Source organism: Artibeus jamaicensis, unplaced genomic scaffold (genome assembly GCF_021234435.1).
Source record: "Artibeus jamaicensis isolate MK-2021 breed Jamaican fruit bat unplaced genomic scaffold, CSHL_Jam_final contig_1016, whole genome shotgun sequence".
Classification (NCBI taxonomy): Eukaryota; Metazoa; Chordata; class Mammalia; order Chiroptera; family Phyllostomidae; genus Artibeus; species Artibeus jamaicensis.
The window spans coordinates 1,567,463-1,590,732 of NW_026521195.1; the positions used below are offsets into that span (position 1 = coordinate 1,567,463).

Sequence of the window (23,270 nt, forward strand, 5' to 3'; positions counted from 1 at the left end):
CTCTACAGAACTGCAAAAAAAATGGATTATAGAAAAATGTAGTGAAAATATCTAATTATGGTGAAATTTAAAAAGTCCAACCTGAAGTCCAGAGGGAGAGGGAAACAGAGGAGAGGAAAGGGTGCGTTGTTGATGGAATGCAGTTCAGTTAAGAAGCTCAGCCGGAATGTTTACTTCCATGGCTTTTAACATTTTATTGCCATTTTTTTCTTCTTGCAGCTTGAAGTCAGCCTTGTTCTTGCAAGAGCAGATGGAGGCTGTGCCTCGCTGAGCTCTCATTGCTGCTCACGTGGAACCCACTCAGACTCTCGCTCGGAAGCCGGGCCCACCTCCCGCCTCATTGCTCTCGGCCGGGGTCTGCCCTGTGAATGAGGTGATTGCATGCCTCTCCTCACCTCTGTTGTGTGGCTCTGCTGCAGCAGCCTTCCCACTTGTATTTTTCTGGGCTTGAATTTAGGTGTGAGGCTGTGTCTGTGACAACACCCTGTAATCTAAGAGCAGCACCCGGAATAGAACTGAAAGACACATTTCAGTGCAGCCCAGCAGTCCCAGAAGTCATCAAAGTGCATAGTGACAGAGCATGTGTGGGCACTGGGAGAGGGGATGGGATGCAGGGGAAACACAGACAGGCTGGTTATTTCCAGGAGAATTAAGCTCTGTTTGTCCACTAGCAGACCACTGTTTGTCCAGAGAACTAGGTGGCTCTGGTTTGCTTGCTCTCTGCCAGTTTGCTGACTTTCTGTAGGATCATCTGGGTTAAGCATCATGACCTTGTGATGACTTCACCAGCTTCTCTGTGTAGAAGATGGTGAGTTAGGACTGGAGTTTCAGCTTCTCGGAGATGACCCAGCTGTCCCGCCGACCATGTGTGGCATTAATTTTCTGTGACTGTGGACAGATATGAACACTGCCAAACCTTGGCTGCAACAGTGTGGGCTCAGGAAGCAAAAAACACTAGGTGGAAGTCACACTGGGGCCACTGGCTGGCACTCATCCTGAGAGCTCCTTAGTGTCTCTCAACAGGCTGTCTTCAAATATAACATCAGACCTACACTCCTGGGATATTGTGAGCATGGAATGAAAATGCCTTTGCGAAGCACAATGCCCAGGGCTTCGTAGAGAAGCCACCTGGTGAATCCCAGGTGATTTTCCTTAACTCGTTGCTCTACTCATCATTGGTCACATCCTCGGTGTAGTCGCATGCCATTAGGGATTGGTGCGCACCATTTGCAAGCTTCATGTGTGAAAAAAGACTTTTCAGTGAAGAGTAAATGTGTTACTTTGAATTTATTCATACACTATTCTAACCAAGAGAGCTACTTGGACTAAGTAAGAATGTGTGTACCAGCTTCGGAGTAACCTCGTAAACTAGGCAATGAAGTCAGCTGGACCTCCAGGCCCATTCAAGGACCTGCTGCCTCTAGGTCCCAGAGTCTCCTCAGTCCTTTGAGCCTTGAACACAGTGGTGGAATGGAGAAAATGATTGGGGCCAATCCCTTGGCTCATCTCATTGAAAGGAACTGAGGGTAACAACAATGTGTCTCTCAACAGACTCCATGCCACTTACACGCAGTTGAATTTTTGGCAAGGAACTTATTGTTCTAATTTGTCACTTTAGAACAGGATAATAGTTACTGTCTCACAGTCAATTTGAGAATTATTGATAATACTTGTACAATGTGTAGCATAATGCTTATGTAGTCTTCTTTCAATGGACATGAACTATTATTAATATTCTTCTTATTGCTGTTATTTTTGTTATTATTACGTTTTTAATTCCAAGGCTCCTGAATCTACCCTTACCTTTGTGATCCTGGTTTTTTACCCTTCCTCTCAATTCTGTTTGTGCTTGATAGTCTGCTAAAGATTCCCTTGTCCCATTACATTAGCCAGAACCATTCTTCTCCCAGTTACTCTAACCAGATGTGGGGCTGTAATTGGGGAGCAAACCCCAATGTGACCCTGCTTTCCTGCGATGCTGCCAATGTCATCTAACAGCTTCTGGACTGATTTGAGAAACATCTTTAAAATGTTCTCAAAGGCAATTTTCCTGTGATTCTTTCATTTGTTTTTATTTAGTCTTCCATTCTGAGACACTTAAACAGAAGGAAAAGAAGTACTGGGGCTAGAAAGCAGAGTCATGAAACATTCTAGAGAAATTCACTGGGGTGATCGCTTTCCAATCTGGAAAAATTGACTTGCAAACATACTTCTAGGACATGTACTTATTGTCTGCTTTCTCCTGCTTCTCACACAGAGCCTTATTTAATAAAATAACTCTTCATCCACTAAGCCAGAGCTTACTTTCAAATCAGCTGTGGGTTTAATAAGAATTATTGAGTTGTTTTGCCACAGACAGATTTCAAGTTGTACGTGGCCTCTGTTGTGTTTTTGCTTGAATTTATCTCGGGCATTTTTGTGTCGCCATTTCCCACTATAGAAAAAGTACTGTCAATCAAGGCCTAGTCGAGAGGTTGGTAATGCTTCTGAGAACACCAGGGATGGCAGTGTTCAGTGATTTTCTTGTTTTATCCTTTTCTCTCCTTAGAACTATTACATTTTGAATTACTTATGCAAGTAAATCGTGAAAACTTCCTTTTACTTAGCTGAAAATGTGTTTAGTTAGCATGTTAAGTCCATTTACTTTTTCACTAGAAATACAAATCCCAGAGGTGTAGCTGAAGCTCTCCAGTGGGCCTGGGTGCAAGAGCCGAGGAAATACTCAGTCTGAAAACATAAACATGACTTCTCGGGGGGCATTACATTATCTACATTATTACATTCTTTGGTACTTCAGTGCTGAGACCCTATTCCTGACTGTGTAGAACTGAAACACATAGTCCGATCTTTATACTGATCTATGAACAAAGTATTTTCATGTTGTATTCAGTGACTTCATTGCATAGCAGTTTCTGTGAGGTATGACCCAGACTTATTTGTTATGCTGCATCATTACTGAAACATCTCTGAGGGATGACTTTTTGTTTTTATTTAGTAGTGCATTTTAATTTTGAAAATCATGTGACTGGTTCTTAATTGCAGAGATACAGCTTGATAAATGACCAGTGGATGGAGAAGCAAAAAACAGACATGTATGTTTACATAACTGTAACAGAAACACCACTTAACTTCTTTCTATGCCTCATGTCTACTTCTTTATGCAATATTTTTTTAAAGTTTTATTGAATTTATTAGAATGACACTGGACAATAAAATTCTATAGGTTTCAGGTGTACAATTCTGTAATACATCATCTATTAGGAAGGTAGGTCTCACGGTAAATGTTCTGGCACATAAATGAAACAAGCACACCATACAGACTCAAGGAAGCTCCGGGAGGCATTGAGTGTCTGTTATCTTGATTGTGGAGATGGTGTCCGGGCATTTGCACGTATCCAAATTCATCAAATTGTACACATTAAGTATGTGCAGTTCTTTGTATATTAATTAGGTTGTGAACTATAGAGAGAACTCCTCTCCATCTCAGAAAAATTTTCTCCTACAATGTTTCCTCTTACCTGTAAGCTTTTGCTTTTGTATTTAAGTCTTTAATATAGCTAAAGTCTACTTTTATATCTATCATTAAGGTAGAAACCCACTTTTATTTTTCTCCATTCAATAAGCCAGTTTTCTGAACATTATCTCAAACTACTCATATCTTTTCCACTTAATTATGGTGACATTTTAATCAAATGATAAATTTTTGTATACAAATCCTTCTACATTTGGTATCTCTGTCCAGACCCACTGGCCTATAGACTCTTCTTAAGGGCCAATAAACATTGGTATTTTCCCAGGCTTTGTAATACATCTTAATATTTAGAAGTGGAAGCCCTTCCACTTTGTTCCTTATTTGCAATTGAGTTGGAGAGTCTCCAGTAACATGATGTTCTATTTAAAGGCAGCCCCTTTCCTTGCATATCTTTATACATACAGATAGTAGCATTATATTTGCACATATTTTAACCAAATTCAGGTCACACTGTAAATTATTTTGAGCCTATTTCTCTCACTGATCATTTCTCTATTTCATTTGGTATTCTTGCACATGACTTCTAATCATTCTCTTGAATTTCATCATAGTTTATATGTACCATATTTTAAAAACCAATTTCTTATTGGCAGCCATTTAGATTGTTTCCAATTTTTCACTATTATAAATTATGCTGCAAGGAACAGCATTGCACATGCATCTTTTTAAACATCTGTGATTGATTCCTTAGGACAAACTGCTAGAAATAAAACTCCTTCATCAAAATGCGTGCGGTTATTTTATTTTATTATTTTTTGAGGTTTTCTCTTCCTGCTGCCTAATTTTCCCTCCAGGCGGTTTGTACTAAGTAGACTTTTATGGCAAGGCTATGGGAGTGCCCTTGTGCTCCACAATACTGGGAATAAATGCAATACTTATAAGAATTTCCATGTATGTAAAAAAAGTAGTGTAACTGTTGCTCGTAGATGTTCAAGATTTTAAGTATATTTATTGGACATGTAAATTTATGTGTGCATAAATTTATGCACCCTTCCTCAGAGACACCCATTTTTTCTTATTTTTAAGGGCTTTTATTCGTAATGTTTAAGGGGTGCTGAGATGCTGAGATCACATGGAACCCTATGTTGCTAATGTGTTTTCTAGTTTGTTCCTGGAGCAGTGTGTTCCTGGGAGTTCACTTCCAGTCACTCACATTCCAGATCTTGACTTCCTGCCTTCACTTCCTGCCTTTCACTTTGCCACTGAACCCTCTGGGGCCCATGCACATGGCGCCTTGGTGAATGACCCAACAATTAGTGCTGGAAGGAGCAAATCTTTATTTACAACATTGCAACCTTGCGGGGGAGGGGGCCGGGCTCAGAGCACCTCAGCTTGGACCTCTCCTTTCCCATGGGACCCAGCACTTCCCATGCTCCCCACCAGACTGCAAGCCAAAAGCATCCCCCAAATTCTCCATGTCCTTATCTCTACAGGAACTGAAATGCTTTTCATCAGCCTCCGTGTAATAGTGAAGAAAAGCATGTACCTGTATTACTCCGAAACACAGGGAAATCATGGGGAAATCGCGGTGAAACTCAGGACAGGCATGGGTCTTTAAAAGTCAAAGTACAATCCAGTTGCAGCAGGACAGGAGGTGGCAAGGAAGTCCTTTGCAGCTCTGGGGTCAGCTACACCAGGCCCGATCACTGCAGCAGCGTCTCCCTCCTTATTAGTCCAGGCCACACGGCCTCTCTCCTCACTATAAACCACTTGTAGCTGCTTGCCTACCTTTCCCTTCTCACTTCTCGCTCTCATTTAAATGACCTGCATTTAAATTCTGCCTCCTCCCACAATGAGCTGCATCACCAAAGTAACGCTCGTCTCCCTTGCCCCAGGAGCAAGCACAGCTTTTTAAGGTCACTATTAGGCTAGCCAAGGTGTCATAGTAAAGCAAAGTACCTCTCAATAGCCTGTCTCCTTTTCTCCATCTCCTAAGCCAGGTCTGTGAGGTCAACTTCAGGGACTCTCATTCCCCGCCCCCCCCTCACTCTCTAGCTATTTACTTTCGGGGTTCTCACTTCCAGTCCTGGTGTGACCACAAGGAAAAGGAAAGGGTTTTTTTTTTTTTTTTGGATTCTTCCTCTTGGAAAGCTGTTTTCTTCTTTAGTCCCTTCTAACCCCCAACACCGCGGGCCGCAGCTATTTCTAACGCTTCTCTCTCTGCACAGTCTGTCTCACAGCTCTCGCTTCCAGCGCCCTGAGCCTTCTCCTTTTAGGTCGTTATTTCCGTGCTTGCTCGAGAGCGGGAATCCCACCTGCACCGGCTTGGCCTCACACCTGGTGGGGGGGGGGCTCCTCGTAACCCATGGCTTTCGTCCAGCGGGTGTAGCTGGGTTGAGATGGGGCCGTTGCACCCAGGACCCTGGGTGGCAGTCGCCGCACAGGTGAAATGCGAGGGACACGCCAGACATGAGAGGACTGCTGAGCTGCGACCTTGGAGCAACTTCCGACCACCCAGTGGTTTGGGAAGCTGCCAGCTTCCAGTGCAGAGCATGAGACACCCCGTGAGACCCACGGGCCTGGCCTGGTGGCCTTGGACAGCAGGTCCCAGCCTGGGAAACTTTGTAAATCTCCGCGGCCCATCCCTGTCCGTCGTTTTGCTACTTTGAGCTCAGTATGCGTCTTTATAGGTGGGGTTTTCCTCTCTAAAAGGAAAATGGATTTATTGCATTACTTAGGATTATAAATAAAATGTAAAAACATTAAATATTAGAAGTTAAAACAATCTCCATCCAGATATTGACATTTTAATAAACTTCTCAGATGTTTTCCCTCCCAACATACGGCACTATATTATTATATGTGATGATTTTTAATCGTTTTTTTCCCCTCTCAACTAAATCTTCAGGATGTCTCCATGTGGACAAATAAATCTGTATCATCATCACTGATGGATGGAGGTTTTTCTTTTGGGTGGATGTGCTATAATTTATGACCATAATTTATTTCCATTGATGGAGAGTAGTTTCCAGTATTCACAATCATAGCACAGCTTCAGTAAACTTTTTTTCCATATGTATCTATGCATGTGTGTTCAATCACTGCTCCTGTGGAGAAAAATTCCCTAAAGTGACTTGACTAGGTCAAAAGCTACACACACACGCGTGTGAGGCTCTGTGTAATGTATATGTGTGTATAAGAATATATATGTGTGTATTGTATATTGCGTGTATTATATATATAATTTTTGATATTTGCTGTGAATTGGCTTCCAGAAAGACATACACATTTATGCTTATTATGCTTACTAGAATTCTTTTAAGAAAGTACAACCCGAACTTTGTTGTATAATTGCCTCTTATAAAACAAATATATTGTCACAAAGCTACCTTAAAATATGTGCCCAGCAACTCAACCCAAAATCACTAAAGACTTCAAACCCATGAGTTTGAAATCATTTCCTGTGTCGGAGATGCCTTCAGCAGCGTGACAGGATACAGCAAAAGAAATTAGGTCCGGGTTTTTTTTTTGAATAAGTTTCTAGATCCTTAAAGAAGCTCTTAGCTTCTTTAAATGTTTAGGCACAGGGATTTGTCTCCACATTAATATATAACATTCCCTTGAATTCTGTTCACTAGGATGTTCCCTCTCAACCTGGCACCTTCTCATTGGCATGTGTGTAGAAATTACGCCAACAAAAGACTGAAATTCAGGCAAAGTGGCAGAAAAAACGCCCAGGGGCACTGGTTTTTCTTGCTACAATCATGTGCCTTATTTTCCCTTATTCATTCAGGGCTTTGTTTGCTATGTGCCAAATACAAAGAATATTCCTTACCTGTCAGGAAGAAGGGCATTCTGGACATGGCGCCATGTAAAATCACATCTTGTGGAATCAACACTAATTAACAGAATCTTTTAGTTTTTAAGCCACTTGATTAGTGGAAGGGTTTAAAGGTCTGAGAACTGCAGATGAGCAACCCTGTCACAGTTCCTGGAGGTAAACGGTCCAATTAGTGAGCCAACATTTGGCTGCCACGGTTAAGGATGCTGCTGACCTTTGCTGGTACCATCATTTCCCACCCCTTCCTGACTTTGCAAAACACCTTTTCTCCTGCTGCCTTGAGCTGTGTGCTGAGCATCTGCTATATCTGCTTCTCTTTGTGGTCTTACCCTTTTTTAAGTGAAGCAAGTCAAGAGAATTTAGCCTTTTTTTGTGCCCTGGTTGGTAAAGGTGAAGGAAGAGGGAGTGTGAGTGCAGGAGCGAGAAGGCAGGAAAGAATCAGCCTCTGTGAAATGTTACTTAAAATGCTGCAGAGTTGGGATCTGTGGAAGAGTCCTTAAATCAGCCATAATGAAAATGAAAATATTATAGATTCTGGATTTTTTTCTATTGTTTTTCTGTGATGCAGCTGTTTAAAGACAATGATTGCTCATTAGTTGATGACAACTTAATATGTTAAACAGATACTTTGTGTCAAAATAAAAATGGAAGGATTGATCAGCTGTTATATAAATGGAAATGAATAATAGATCTCAAACAGACTTCAACCTCAAAAACTTTCCCTGCCAATTGTTGGGTCAGTTCTATGTCCTGCCTAAAGGTCAGGCTGCGCAGAGAGGCAGGGATGAGGCTCCTTAGTGCTCAGCATGGTGTCTGTGCAGGCCAGTCGGCCTGTCTTCCCTTCCTCAGAGTGTGCACTCTCTGATATCTGGCATCTTCTACTCACTGGCAGCAGGACACTTGTGCAGGTGGCGAACATGTTCTTGGGGCGTATCCCTGCTTCTCATACCATTCTGCTTTTTTACATTTTGCATAATCACTTCAGCAGCTGATGAAAGTCCCAGCTCTTCTTGCATAAGTATATGAATATGCAAAACATTTGTACAAAATTGCTGGGGATTCAAAGACCCCCACAGCTCATTCATAAACCCCCACATAAGACTTCTGGTTGCAGAGTGAGTGCAATTTCTGGAAGGAAATAACATGCTATGTATACCTGTTTTAGCTCACTTTGGCTGACAGGCACATGTCAGCTTCAGGATTAATAAAATGTATTCTCCCTCAACTCTCCACATTGATAAAGTTAATGATATATTTTCTATTCCAGTAAAATATTCTCAGGGATCTCTGGGGTATACAGTGGGTGCGAATAATGTCAGTTACTGAGTCAATTTGTCCTCCCTCCCTAATTTCCTCCTTCAAAATGAGGTTGCTGCAGAAACTCAGGCACTAACATCCTGTTTCAATTTCTGAAGTTCTAAGGTTCTGCTATCAGGCTAATCTCCATACGATTCTGATTGGATGCAGACATTTTGCAATTTATTTTTTTCATTTATTTAAGTCAACAAATAGTTATGAGCAGCTCTTCCATTCCGTTCTGATACTAAGTACAGGGGATAGAAGAGTACCCAGGAGAGAAATAGTTCTCATCTTCTGGAAGGTTGGCATCTGTAATGACCACTGGTTTGAGATTTGTAGGATCAAAAAATGACTTTTTTATTGGCTTATTGACCAATGGTCCATTCTGACTTTGAGAATACAAGTCTTTAGCAGGAATTCTTTACTTTATCATGACAGGTTGCAAGCATCCTTCTAATCTAGACATTGCACTGATCCTACATGAATCTATGCCTTGTAGTAATAGCACCCTGATGATATGTGCTGATTGACTAGAAATAAACCATTTACTCCCCTGGCACTTTCATTTGACCCAACAACTCAGCATAATGGTCAGTTTCTAAGATTTAATTCTGTATTATCGTCAGAGCTGAGGGCATGAAAAAAAAAAGAAATAGAACTGGCTTAGAAATCAGCAGAACTGGCTTTGAGGCTGGTGCAATGATCTTACCTTATACCAGAGTCAATGTAATGAAAAGGTGATATGATGTGGTAACTTGGGAAAACATTGCTGGGTGTTCCTAGCCGTGGCTCTGGGTATTTAACTGAAATCAGGAAACTTCTGGGTTCTGGTCCTATATGGAAGGTGCCTGGAAGCCATTTTCTCAATATTCACAATAAGAAAAAAGCTGAACAAACTGAAAGTTAACATCTTCTTTTAGCTCCATGACAGAATCGAGGTCACAGAGAAAACTGTTGCCCAGAAACTAGGAGGCAGATCGGAGGATTCAGAAAATCACTGCCTATAGGGAGGATGTGCTGGAAGCAGAGATCCCAGGTAGAACCAGAATGGGCAGGAATAATGGGCTGGAAGATCAGTGTGGACCAGGTTTAGAGCTGAAATCTCCAAAGTTTCCCAGTCTTGGGCCTTCCATTTCCACGAGTTTACCAGCCTTACAGCAGGTTCTTGCAACACTGATCAGAAAAAGATGCCCCGAAGCTTAGGCAGGAGCTGTGGGAAAGCAGCCATTTTTAAATCCACTCAGACCTTCTGTTCTCTTTAACATGGGCAGCTCTTATGAGACACTGACTTACCAGGACCTAAACTACAGGGTTTGCCAAAACAGAGATCACATAAAGTGTGCTTTCAGACTTCAGTGGTATTAAACTGGAAATTAATCACAATATATGGGTGGAAAATCTCCAAATTTTGGGACATAAAAAAAAGCACACTTCTAGGTAACATATAGATCAAAGAAGAAGTCCCAAGACAAGTTAAAAATACTTTAAAAATACATGAAAACAAAAATACAGCCTATCAAAATGTGTGAGATATGTAGAGAAAGTGATTTGGGGGATGTTTACACATTGAACACATGTGTTAGAAAAGAAAAAAGTCTAAAATCCATAATCTAAGCTTCCACCTTAGGAAACTAGAAAAAAGAAAATCAAATTTAATCTTAAGTAGATAAAAGAAAACAGTATTAGAGCAGAAATCAATGAAATTGAAAATAGGAACACAGTAGAGGAAATTAACCTAACCAAAGCAGCTTCTTTGAAAAAATCAATGCATCTGATAAAATTCTATCCACGGTAACAAAGAAAAAAATAGAAAAACAAATTATTAAAGAAATTGAATAAAAAATTAATAATCTTGTCAAACAGAAAGAACTAGGCGCAAATGTTTTTTTTTTGGTGAAGTCTTATCAAACTATTATGGGAGAAATGGTACCCACTCCCCATAATCTATAGAGAAAGTAGAAGCAGAAGGAATGCTTCCTAACTTATTCTCAAGCCAGCATTACATGAATACCCAAACCAAAGACATTGCAAGAAAGGAAAACTATAGCTCAGCATCTCTCATAAATGTAGATGTAGAAATCCCCATCAAAATAATAGTAAATTGAATACAAAAATGTTTAGAAAAATAAATTATTATAATTTATTACATCAATAAAGCACAGAAGGACAAATCATTATCAATAGCTGGAGAAGATTTTTGACAAAATCAAATACCATTTAATGAAAAAAAGTTCTCTGCAAACTAGGAATACAAAGAAACTTCCTTATCTTCATAAAGAACATCTACAAACATGTTCAGCTAACATCTGAACTAATGGTGAGAAACTACATGCTTTTTCTCCTAAGATAGAAACTAGTGAATGATGCCCCCTCTGACCAGTCTTATTCAACATGATAGGACTGGACCGTGTAGCAAATGCAATAAGCCAAGAGAAGGAAATATAAATCATGCAGATTGGGGAGGAAGAAAGAAAACTTTTTGTTAGCACATAATTGAATATAAAATTAAAAAATAAGTAAAAAATTTAAATTTATAAAACTTTTACTACATAATAAAATGACCAATTACATATAAAAATACACAAAACCAAGGACCTAAAACATTTTCAACATGCTTATTTTTAAAATCTATTTCTGTTTGGACCAACTGTTATTTTCCTAAAAATCTGTAAAGGAGACATTTTAGGTTTTTTTTTTTTTTTTTTTTTACAAATAATTGGAATGCTACTGAGGAGTATGTGTATGTTCATACATGTAGGTTTAATTTTATTCAATAGAGCAAGTCTTTTGTTAGAATAGGTAAAATATTCAGGGAAAGATCCTTTCTGCAATCCCCAACATGTAGAAAGCAAAAGAAATCCTTTGTAATATGTTAGAAATGTAATAAACGTTACTTTAAGTGGCTTTTGGATGGATCTAACAGACTAATTTGAGTTTCTTTAAGCAAGACAAGAAAGGCTATTGCAGAACAGAACACATATGGTATAAACACCATTGTGGAAGGGCAGAGGAGGGTGGTGTATTGCCTCCCTACTGGTGTGTGTATAGACACACATGTGCATATACATGTATGCATGTGCATGTGTGTGGGTGCACACATTTACACATGTCCATTGTGAGTGTGTATTAGCTGTAGATAAGAATTAACTGGTCATTGTATGCTTACTGAGTGTAGAAGGCCTCAGCTTGGCTTTTCCATGTGGGAATGGAGGTGGGTGTTTGAGTTTCAAGACAGACAGAATGATTTATTTGAGTTAACTTTTTTTTTCCATTGTACTTGGCTCAGCCAATTTACAGCATTATTCTAAGCACCTAGGTCTAGTTGGTCCATGTAAAAATGGATTTCATTCTGAAAATTATAAAATCCACTTTTGCTGAGAGTATGGTTTTCTACTGGCTGAGATTTATGATGATGCTTTAAAGCTGATATCAATTTATTTTGAGTTTTCAGCAAATTCTTCTCATATTGCCAGGGAAACCCAAGTTGGAATGCACATGTGGAAATATCAAGATGAGGCTTTGAGATGCATTGGTTTTTGGGAAACTGAAAACAGTAAATAGTTAATTGAGTAGAAAATAGGCTTGGCAATGTTTTATTAGCTGGAGATAGAAGATAGACTGGACTATGGAACCAGTCTCCATGTATAGGAGAATTTACATTGTTCAAAACTCAAATCAGTGGCCAGTGACTGTTCTAGGTCAGTGATGAATCTGGCCTGGGTCCTTGGAAGACGTGCTGAGCTCATGTCCTGCGATGGCCACTGTGGACACTGCATGGGCAGACCTTCCTCTTTCTTGTGACCACCACCCATTCTCTGAAGTGAAAAAAAACTCGCAATGGCTCAACCTTGCAGCAGTATGTCAAGTTTGTTGCCCTACTGGGGTGTCTGCCAGTTGTGAAGAGGTCTTACTCTGGCCAATAAAATAGAGATTTCTCTCCTGGGAAGCAGATGAATCTCTCATTGCCTCAGACAAATTTGGTTTATAAAATCTTCTGGAGTTTCCTTATGGAAAATAAAACAGGAAATTACAAATAAACAGAATTCCTACACCATAAAAAGGTAAGAAGAAAGGAGACAGAAAAGTTTTCAGTAAAACACATCAATAGTGACAATGATGACAGCAATAGCCAACAATTACATAGTGATTACAATGTGCCAGGGAAGGTTCTAAGCATTTTAAACATAAAAGTCATTTCTTCACAAAATCCTGGGAGACTGGCAGTAAGAGCATGTCCATTTGACAGAAGAAGCCGAGTTATGGGGAGGGTCCATGACTGGACCGGCAGAGCACATCCAGCAACGGGCAAGAGCGAGCAGTTGGGCTTTATTATGCTGCCCTCCTCGCAGTGATTCTGCAGCCTTTCTGCAGGTCTGTGCCTCTGGTGTCTGGTTTACACTCACATAGTAGCACGCTAATGAAAATGTATATGTATGCATGTGTGCGCACACACACATAAATCTTCCCACATGAGCACACCCATGCATTCATGCAGTTTCATGAGATGCAGTTGTTCATAAGAGCAAGAACTGGGAGTTGGATCTGAGATGAACTCATCACTCCGTGTTTATCCGCTGGGTGGCGTGGGCTTGTGACTTAGACCCTGCACCTCTGCTTCTCTTACAGAGAAATGGGTTCAATAAAGGTTTTTTTGAGGGAATAAAGAATAGTAGCTGGAACAAAAAAGGCATTTAAAAAACTTGACAACTTTATTATATTGCTATTAATGGCATTTTTTTTGTAACTGAATACTTGTTCTTGGTTTTTCAGAGCTGGGGCCTTCAATCTGCTTTTCTGCCAAAACTGTCCCCGATATTCCTTCGTCCTTTTCTCTACTGGATGACTCACCATATTTGCAGTTGTCTGTCAGACCTCAGTATTTGCGATGCTTCTTCAGTTTTCTCTAGTTACCCGCCTGAACTCTATTTATAACACATGACACCAGCAAGGCACTCAACTCACTGCCGCATTCTCTGATGCTGTGTTGATTGTCCTTAAATCTTGCCAACATGGACTTGGTTGACCCCTGGGCCTGGCTGCTCAAGTGCGGGTGGGGGGCTTTGGGGGTTTATGTGACAAGAACCAGGCCAACCTCAAGACAAACCTTTTGGAGGAAGCTTTGCTTCAGGCCACGGCGTTTGGAGTTTTAATACTGATTCCACAGTTTGTTGGTCCTATTATGAGAATCAGACCCATTTCCTTTCTGGATATTTTACATTGCAACCTGACCACTGGAGAACAAAGCAAACCTGACTAGAATAAACATGGGCCTCTTTTTCCTTAATTATTTTGGAAAATTGCTTTTTTATTTTCCAATTAGAGAATGACATTTGATTCCCTGTTAACTGTTTTTATCTGATGTTTTGGCAGTCCCACAGTGGGATAGGGCTGCGGCCCGCAAGGAGGCTAGGTCTGTCATGTCCCCGCCGTATCCACTTTCTCCAAAGCATTTCAGAACTACGCTTCCTAACCACAGTGCTCTTCTCTACGTGGGCACTCGTCTCACAGCATAATTCTTACTAAACTCAGTATGGGAGGAACAGAACAGCATCTCAAAAGCCTTCCATGCTTTCTCTTTGCTGAGCCAATCCTACGTTAGATTCCTACTTACGGTCCGTCTGTGTCAGCTCCCCATTCATCCTTCCATTCATATCTTCCTGTCCACATGAGTCTGTCCTCCAGCTTCTGGTGCCTTATTTTTTCTACTATAGTGAGGTGTTTCCAGAGGGAGGGCAGGGTTGCACTTGACTTTTGGCTTTTTTCTTTTTTAGACATGGCGCCAGCACTGTGTTTTATAGAGTAGGGCTTTAAGTTGCCTTTTAAAAAATTGTTTGGAATAAAAGTAAACAAGCATAGAAAACGGTCATGTAGCCTGTGCTGTGTAGTTTTGTACCTGTCCTTTCCTGTAATTTTGTGCCGGATTTTCCTACAACAAAAAAACCTCCTCACCCAGCGATGTAGAAGCAGCAGAGTCGCCTCCAGAGAAACCAGAGGCACCTGGTGAACCAGGACAATGACAGCTGAGGGGGAAGGTGGGAGTGAAATTCCGAAATATCCTGGCAAGAATCATGATAATAGGGATGCCCAAGACACTTAAGGAAGAAATATTAGTGGAAAAAACAAGGCCAAAAATGTTACATTTAGGCATGTTTGATGCCAATCATGTGTGTTAAATAATAAAGCTCATTTCTTTGTTTTCTGTGTTTTTATTTTAAAGACTTTATTTATTGATTTTTTTTTGAGAGAGAGGAAGGGAAGGAGAAAGAGGAGGGGATCATCAATGTGACCCCCTGCTGGGGACCTGGCCTGCCACCCGGGTATGTGCCCTGACTGGGAATCGAACTGGTGACCCTTTGGTTCACCAGCCGGCGTTCAATCTACTGAGCCACACCAGCCGGGGCTGAAATTGGTTTAAAGACCATTTTTTTTGAGGACTAATTTTATGTTTATGAGGACAACACTCATCCCTGAGAGGCACAGGCCGCGCTGGTGCAGCCCGGAGGCGGGGCTCGCTCTGCGCATCTCAGGCAGAAAGGCTAGGAAGGCGGGATGGTGGCAGGAACTCCGGCATCTCGCTACATGCTCCACGCGAGGTAAATGGCAAAATAGAGATATAGGGGTTTCTTCTTAGACCTTATGTTGGGTGGTTTTAAAGACGAGAGTGGTAAGGTTGGTGATGCATTTTAAAATTGGCACCCTGGCCATCGTATGAGGGCTAGAAACAAGAATAAATAGAGAGGTACTTTCATTTATGAAAACAAATTGCAGTGGGAGCCAGAATTAGATGTCCACCTACAACAAAAATGAAAGAGGTACTATTTTTTTTTACCTCACTTTATATTCATGATAGCTCTATGGGGTCATTTTTTATTATAGCAGATGCCAATCTTAAGCCACACGCTTAGGTAGGTAAGAAATGTTACTTTAGGTATCCTGTCCTTATCACGAGTATTGGAGGTGTAATCCCAGTTAGCCAGGCAGATTCACGCAATGGCTCCTTCCCAGCCTCCGCCGCAGCTGGCAGCCAGTGTGCTGAACGTCGGCAGAGTTGACGCTGGGTCGCCGGGGGTCACCGGCTTTATCATCTCTTTTCTCAGCAGAAATCCTCTAAGGCATCCTGCTCCCTGTCCGTCCCTGCGAGGGGATTTACACAGGTCACATCCAATCCTTCATCTCTAATACCTGGGCCTCAGCTTTAAAAACTTCAAAGCCAAATATTTGCCTATTTTTTTTTTTTTTGCTTTGCTGCTCATGTTATAAAAACATTTCCTTGAAGCCAGGGAGGCCCCTGGGCCCAGCCGTTGCTCAGAGAAAGGCCAGAGAGTAACAGGCAGCACTGCAGAAAAACATTTTAGTTGACATTCCAGAATTTCACACGGGCACATTTTTGCACCCATGTTTGCACATGAGGAGACAAAGATAACCATATTATTTATCAAGTGGGGGAGTCATGAGAAAGTGTGAGAGGACAGATTTGGGGGGACACTTATATTTAAATTTAACTTTAGAAAAATGTGGTTGGGGGAAAAGTCATCTGTCTTGAGTAAGAAGCTAATATTAATACAAAATCAGATTGAAAAAATGCGCAAACAAGGGATCCAACCACAGTAATTGCCTGTTCAGAGTCTGATCTGAGCGGTGAAAAACTGCTCAAGTTCATTTTTATATCTCCATGTTTATCGCTGTGTTTACTTTGCCTGGTTGGAACAATGCTGCGGGCTCTTTTAACGTGACTTCAAGTGACATTTAATTTGTTGGGGAAAGGCTTGAATTGCATTTGGATATTTTTAAAATCATCACTTCTATGGCATTTCGGTGTAGATATACAAATCAAAACTAGAAATTAGTGGCATATTGTTTATACAAATCTTAAAACAAAAGATACTTACATTTCAGTAAATATCTTTATTGGAAAGCAATGCTGGATGGTTTCTTGATGTTTTACACAGTTAGGGAGATCATTATGGAGGCAATAATGGGGATATCCGAAGTTGGGGCTTAGGGCCATGGTCCTGTCATGTGACCATAGCTCACTGAACATGCCACTGAGATAAAGTTAACTCATACCCTCAAGCCTTAGTTTTTAAATTTCTGTTGCACAGATTGCCAAGTAGCATGTAAGATGCAAAGTAATCTGCTGAGGATCTGTGTTCATTCTCCTGGACTACATTTCTGTAATTATAGCTATTAAATTACACTCATAAAAGGTGGGAGAATGTAACTAGCCTCCATTCATTGGCAAGCTTGCTATCAGTGGTTAAAAATAACATCCAAAGGGAATAATTTAAGTGGATTCTGGGCTGTTTGCCGGTAAATTTATATGGCTGATGTCACCTTGAAGAGTCTTCCTTTCCCAAACAAGTTAAATTGCATTGCTGTGTGTGAAATATACACTTACGGAACCCTCTGTTCACATGTGACACATTGCAGACCTTGGGGGAATAGTGTGGGTGTCATACAGATCTTGCTTTTAAGAGGCATAGTGTCAAGTAGGAGATATTTGAAGACCATGGCAAGTTGTACATTAGCCTGAGGCAAACAATGGTTTGCCAATACTGACCCTGTCTTTATTTCATACCGCGATTGCCAATTTTATGTGTCCATTGACTGGGCCACAAGATGCCTGGATAGCTGGTCAAAGATTATTCTAGGTCAGAGATTTTTAATTGCTTTGCAGCAAAAAAAAATTTAAACAATGCCCTGACTGTTTGGTCAGGGGCATTGACCTCTTTCCCCTTAGACTGTCTGGTTAAAAAAATGGACACCAGCCAACACAATAGTTATCCAGTGTGAATCAATCAAAATTATACCTATTTTTCTGTCAGATTAGCAAAAAATATAATATGTATTTCAGCAAGCTGCAGATTAGTAATTAGTTTATGTGTTCTGTGAGATGAAAAAGATCGAAAATTGCTGTTCTTGGTGTTTCAGTGAAGGTGTTTTTGGATGAGATGAACACATTTAAATCACCAGTTTGAGTAAAACAGATTCCCCTCCCTCATGTGGGTGGGCCTCATCCAATCAGGTGAAGGCCCAAATAGAACCGAATATCACAGCCTCCTGCCTGATCGCTATTATCTCCCAGCCCATTTCTACTCTCCCTGCCTTAGGAAACTTGACCTCTCCTCGTGCTCTCATAGGACTTATCATTGTAAAACTAATAGTCCTTCTCACCTTGACATTTTACCTGGATGCTTACAAGTCCACCCCTCCCCTAAAATGTGGGGGAGGCTGAGAGTGGTGTCTTCATGGGTGGAACTTTTACCCTCATCTGTGCCTGTCCTTGGGGAGACTGGCTGGTGACTGCAGGACAGCTTGAAGGAGGATGTTATGAGTGTCATCACATGGGAACGAAAGGGCAGCTCAAGGCGGACCCCTAGTGACCTTTGAGTGTGGCGCCTGTGGTTTGGCATGTCTGGTGCTGAAGGACAGCAACACAGTTGAGGCTTTAGAGCCACATGTGTTGTGAAGTGTTAACGCAAAAAACAAGAGGTTCATACCCTTTGTTTTGTATGCAGTAAATATATGTAATCCACGTTGCTGTTCAGATTGAAAGATATGAAAAGCAATATTAAAAAGAACGAGAAACTTGAAAAAGTTGTAGCCAATTGGCATGGATTTCTAATTGCTTAATTTCACAGTTTACTGCATTGGGTTCCAAGAAATGGACGGCTCTGGGGCCCTGTCCCCGAAGACACTGGACCTCTAAAACACGATGGCGAGGAGCCTCACCACTGTCCCTGCCTAGCGGGTCGAGCTTGTGCCTGAATGGTTCTGTGCGGACCGACCGCGTGTAACACTCACTGCCCCGGCCAGTGCCCAGTTTCTGCCCATGTTGGGGTTGCTGTCCACACTGGACTCCCAGTTATTTCTTAGCACGCAGCCACCTCTGTAGCTCTCTGCGGCTTTATTTCACACAGGGAGCCTCCAGGAATACACTGTTCCCTACAAGGACAAATGTAGCACTGCTGGTCCGTGTCACTTGTCTTTGGTTCCAAACTTAATCTTAGTTGCACATCCTGGAAAATCGCCGCATAATGAACTCACAGATTTTGCTGAAAACTCCTGCATATTTCCAGGTTGGGTTTCATTTCCTTAAAAGACCCAATTATTCTTAAAGAGCCCAACACACTGTCTTTAATTTTTCCCCTAAAATTTTGTGTACCGCATCTGTCATTCTTCAAAGAAAGTAAAAGCTGCTCCAGATTCCTCGGCAGGGATTGTAATTAGCACGCGAGTGTGAAAACGCCACTTCCCCGGCTTTCAGCTCCGAACTCTGCCGCAGGCCCCGTCTCCGTGGGCGGCCGCGTCAGTGTTCACTGCCAGCATGTGCTTTTACCTGACGTACTTCATCATTTTTTGATGTACTCTAAATACAACTTGTCAGTGCCGTGCATACTGAAGGGGAAAAGCAGTTCACTTACACCTATCCTTGTACCCTTTGAAACACTGCTTTTTATTTGTTTTTAAACTACAAGGCAAGTCATGAGTAATTACCCCCAAATTACAAATGAGAATTAGGGACCCACACCATGTCACCCAGAAGACAGGAGACAGAACTGTAATTGAAACTGTGACTCCCACGCAGTGTTGTTCATAAACCACTCTCTGATGATCTGCTCTCATGGGAGATAGAAAATTTGATTGAAAAAAAAAATCGAATTCTTGACTTTAAGTATTTGTTGATTGAAACTACTAAATATTCTTCTACCACAAATGTCTTTAAGAAAAAACAAATTGGAGGTTTAAAAATTCTTTTTAAACAGTCCCAGCACAGAATATTTTATTTCCCTGATATGATCTTCTTGCCAAAGATGTTACTGGTGGAGGGCTGGGCCATGTCCAAGGGGCACTGCACAGGAAGTGGAAGGCGACCTTGCTCACACTCAGGTACATCTGCGGACATGTGGGTGCTCCCGACCCAGAGGCCCTCCCTCCCCTTTCTGGAGAAGGCAGCTCCTCACCTGCAGGACTCTCAGTGTCCAGACCCTGTATCAGGGTGAGTGAAAACGTGCCTTTTCCTATACGTCCACATCATGGCCCTTTAATCCTGTGGAGACCCCTCCCAAGGCCCACCAGCCTTTCCTCTGGACCCCCAGCAGGCGGACCTCCTCTCTGGGAAGCTGTACCCAACAACCTCAGCATGGTGACCATCCCTGGATGAATACAGGCTAATGATAGGAGGTGGTGGCCCCTGTAGTACCCCTGCAGAATCAGCTGACATGACCTGTCGAGGGCAAAGGTGGTTTCCTCCCCGCTGCCATGGTTCCAAAGCATGGTGGCCGGACCTGTCCTGACTTTGGCGCTATGGGTGGGTCCTTCTTCCCTACTTCCCTTGCACAGATTTGACTCAAAGAATGTGTATCACCTACTCAGTGGTTAACACTGGTGCAGACAGCAAAGCCACCACCTTCCCAGCATATTCGACAGTACACATCTCCCTCTGTGGGCATTGCTGACTGCTGATGTGAGAGTTTCTGCCGAGAAACAGCACCATGCTCCCACTCTGAAACCCGGGAATCTAGGATTTTGCGTGGAAGGGAAACATGACCCAGAGCAGCGTAGCCTCAGGGGTGCAGCTAAGGTCTGGCTACCCCCACCCTTTTTAGTAGAACGAGATATCCCCAGTGAGAGCATGTTACAGCCCTTCAATTCTGGACTGTGGCAGAAAGCCCCAGGGTCTCTGTTTCTTGAGGGTGTGAGCGTGGAGCTCACCGCTCTGCTCCCAAACATGGGGTGCCAGAGAGGTTAATAGAATATTTTCTTTTAAAAAATTGAGGCTGCAACTGCTGACCCCTCACAAGATTTGTTTTCTTACCCCAAACCTCGGCGGCTTACAGGTTTGCAGTCCTGAAAAGAATGATTTCCAAAAAGGTATCAGCCATTATTTTGCATCAACTGTTTGCTTTGAAGGAACACAGAAGACCAGTTGTGGGGCAGGGTTTGCACTCGGTGGTGGGCGGCCCAGGCGCTCGGCTCTGGAGTCCCTGGGCGGTGAGCCATGGCCTCTGTGCTTATTTCTCCTTCACTCAGGCTTCTACCACCCACAGGGTCTCCTTTCCCAATGCGCATTTCGAACCACGTCTGTTCTGAGCATGAGACTAGGGGTCCGTCGGCTGGGTTCTGCCCGGTCATTGCCTGTGGGAAACATCCCTTCAAGCTCGTGTACAGCCCTCGCCTTCCCTTCTTCACCGGTGCCTCTTCCTGTTTCTCCAGCCTGGAGAGGTGCCCTGCCAGACCCCGAGTTTTCCGCCTGCTTCCACGTCCTGACAGGTGCGTGAGTGTCTCTTAGTGTGCAGTCTCTCCTCTCTCGCTTCATCACACACACACGTGGCGCTAGTTCAGGTCTTTGTTTACGCCTCCTCCCAATATTTCTGTTCCACTGCCTTTCAACCTCTTCTCCATGGTGCCTGATTTTCCTAAAAGGCAGAAAAAAAATTGATCTTATTCTTTGCTTAAAAACTCACCATATCTCCCCCATTGTATTTTTTTCTTTTCAAACACTGTTTTGTTTTTTAGCATGGCAAATTGCACACAGCATTAAACTTATGATCTCAACTCTTTTCCAGTGCACAGTTCAGTAGTATGATGGACGTTCATACCGTGCGACTCTCTCCACCACCGTCCGTCTCCAGAACTCCTTTAAGCCGGAATCTGCGCCCTGAAACCACACCTGCAGCATCCGGGTCTTCCTCGGTTACGCAGGTGCCGCACTGTGTGACGAATGTTTCAAATGCCTGTGCCGTCTAGACTCTTTCTAAGCCATTTCCAGCTCCAGTGCTAAGCTGGTCACATAATGGGAAAATATGTTTTCTTAATTAAATTATAGGACGTGATATTTTTCGTCGTTGGCTGCTGAAATCTCCAGTGGGTGAGGACTTCAAAGCAAGAATGGTGTTCATTTAAGCAGAGTTCTATGATCTGTCTCTTTCACACACATGCACACACAACACAATGGAGGTGCTAAATGGAAGTTTGATGCATCAAATATGGGCTCGCAGGGCTGCCCCCCTTCTCTCCAGGCATCTTTGGCAGTGTGCATATTGTCTCTTGTTTTTTTCTTCTTTCCTGATGCAGGGCCAGTAGTCTTCCCTTGGTCACTGGCTTGAAGGGGCCCAGGTTTAGCTCTGACAATCTGGAGTTCTTATTGATGATTTTAGCTGTTTGTTGCTCAGCGATTAAAAAGGGCTGTCCCTTTATAGGAGAGCTGAGAGTTCCAGATGACTGGGGCTATGGGCACCTAGTTTTTCCCATTTAAAAAGGCTGTGAAATGGAACATTAAGCTTGATGGAGACCACATGGCAGTACCATCTCTCACCCTCTGAAACCTGTGTTCATAGCCATTGTGAAGTCTGGCCTGCTCTGTGTTCGGTGAGCTGCAGAAGGACACCACTGAGGAGGGAACAGCACCAAGGCCGTGGCATATATTCCATGCCAGGGACAAGTGGCAGGGGACATAAGAAAGCACATAAGCGTGCATGACAATCTCACTTCACTGGCTGGTGTGACAAGCCCAGCACGCTCTCCAGCCCTGCCCACTGGGACGGGTTGAGGGAAATGAGATTGGGGGTCTGCGGGACTGTATTTTTCATGTCCTTAATGTTGATGCACACATGGCGACTTTCTCTCACTCCTTGGGGATCACACTCCAAAAGACACCCATGACAGTTGTGGGCACCATGCTAGGGACCTTTGCTGATTTGATGCTTGTGACTTCATGGGGTTGGAACCCAGCGTGTCTCCGCAGTTAGATTTGAAGCAGGAGACAGACAGGGAGAGCCCTGAGACCACACTGCCCTTACCGGCCAGCGTCCTGGCAACCGGGACACGCCTCTTAGCACTTAGGTAGAATGGATAGCAAACCAAGGCAAGGAACGGGAGGAAGACATGGCTCACCCACTAACTCAGCAGTCCTGAGGCTGGTCTGACAGTGTTGCCAGGTGTTCCAACACCACAAGAGACACTATGTTAGCACAGGAGGAGGGAAGGCCTTGAAATTCTACACAGTGTTTCCCTCTCTGGGAAAAAAAGCCTTGAAACTGTGCTTTCATCGCAGGGCCTGAAATGCAGGAGAGGGTGCACAGTGTCCAAAGAAGCACCCCCTAAATAAGTTTGGGTGACTACCCCAACCTTAATTAACTGTCACGTATCTGTCTTATAAAAGACGAACAAATGGAGTGGGAACAAGATAAGGGTTCGGGCTAACAGACCCCCACACTTACCTAAGTCTGGGTCGTCATGTCTTCCCAGGAAAGCTGGCACTACTTTTACTTGCCAGTCAATATGTAACTTTTTTTACTCCCATCTCGCCAACTACACAAGTCCTCAGAGCAAAGGGCTCAATCTCTTGGCTCTCTGGCTGCCCGGGGGTTTTGCCACCCTGGTCTTCAGCTGCCCTTCCCTTTGCCACCCTGCTTTGCCCTGAACCTCTGCGTTTCACCCTCTACCCCCCAACCTTAGCTTGGCCAGTTCTCTTCCACGGGAATTGATCACTAATAAACTGAATGCCTGCTAATAGATCTGCTGATCTGTAATTCTTTACACGTGTCAGTAAGAAGAATCAGGTCTCTCCTGTTAACAGGTTGGGCTTTCCTCTGCTGTTCTCCACATTTCCCTGACAGGGTGCTTCCCCTTCTTTGTTATGTGGGGGGCTGCTGT

The 23,270-nt window shown here is 42.7% G+C and overlaps 1 long non-coding RNA gene across 1 annotated transcript; it reads left to right on the plus strand.

Annotated features, from left to right (window-relative positions):
• Positions 1-225: 225 nt before the first annotated feature.
• Positions 226-14,807, plus strand: LOC128626785 (uncharacterized). Its single transcript, XR_008390842.1, has 2 exons — positions 226-373; positions 13,383-14,807. It is a non-coding gene; the product is annotated as an uncharacterized LOC128626785 (long non-coding RNA).
• The last annotated feature ends 8,463 nt before the right edge of the window (positions 14,808-23,270 follow it).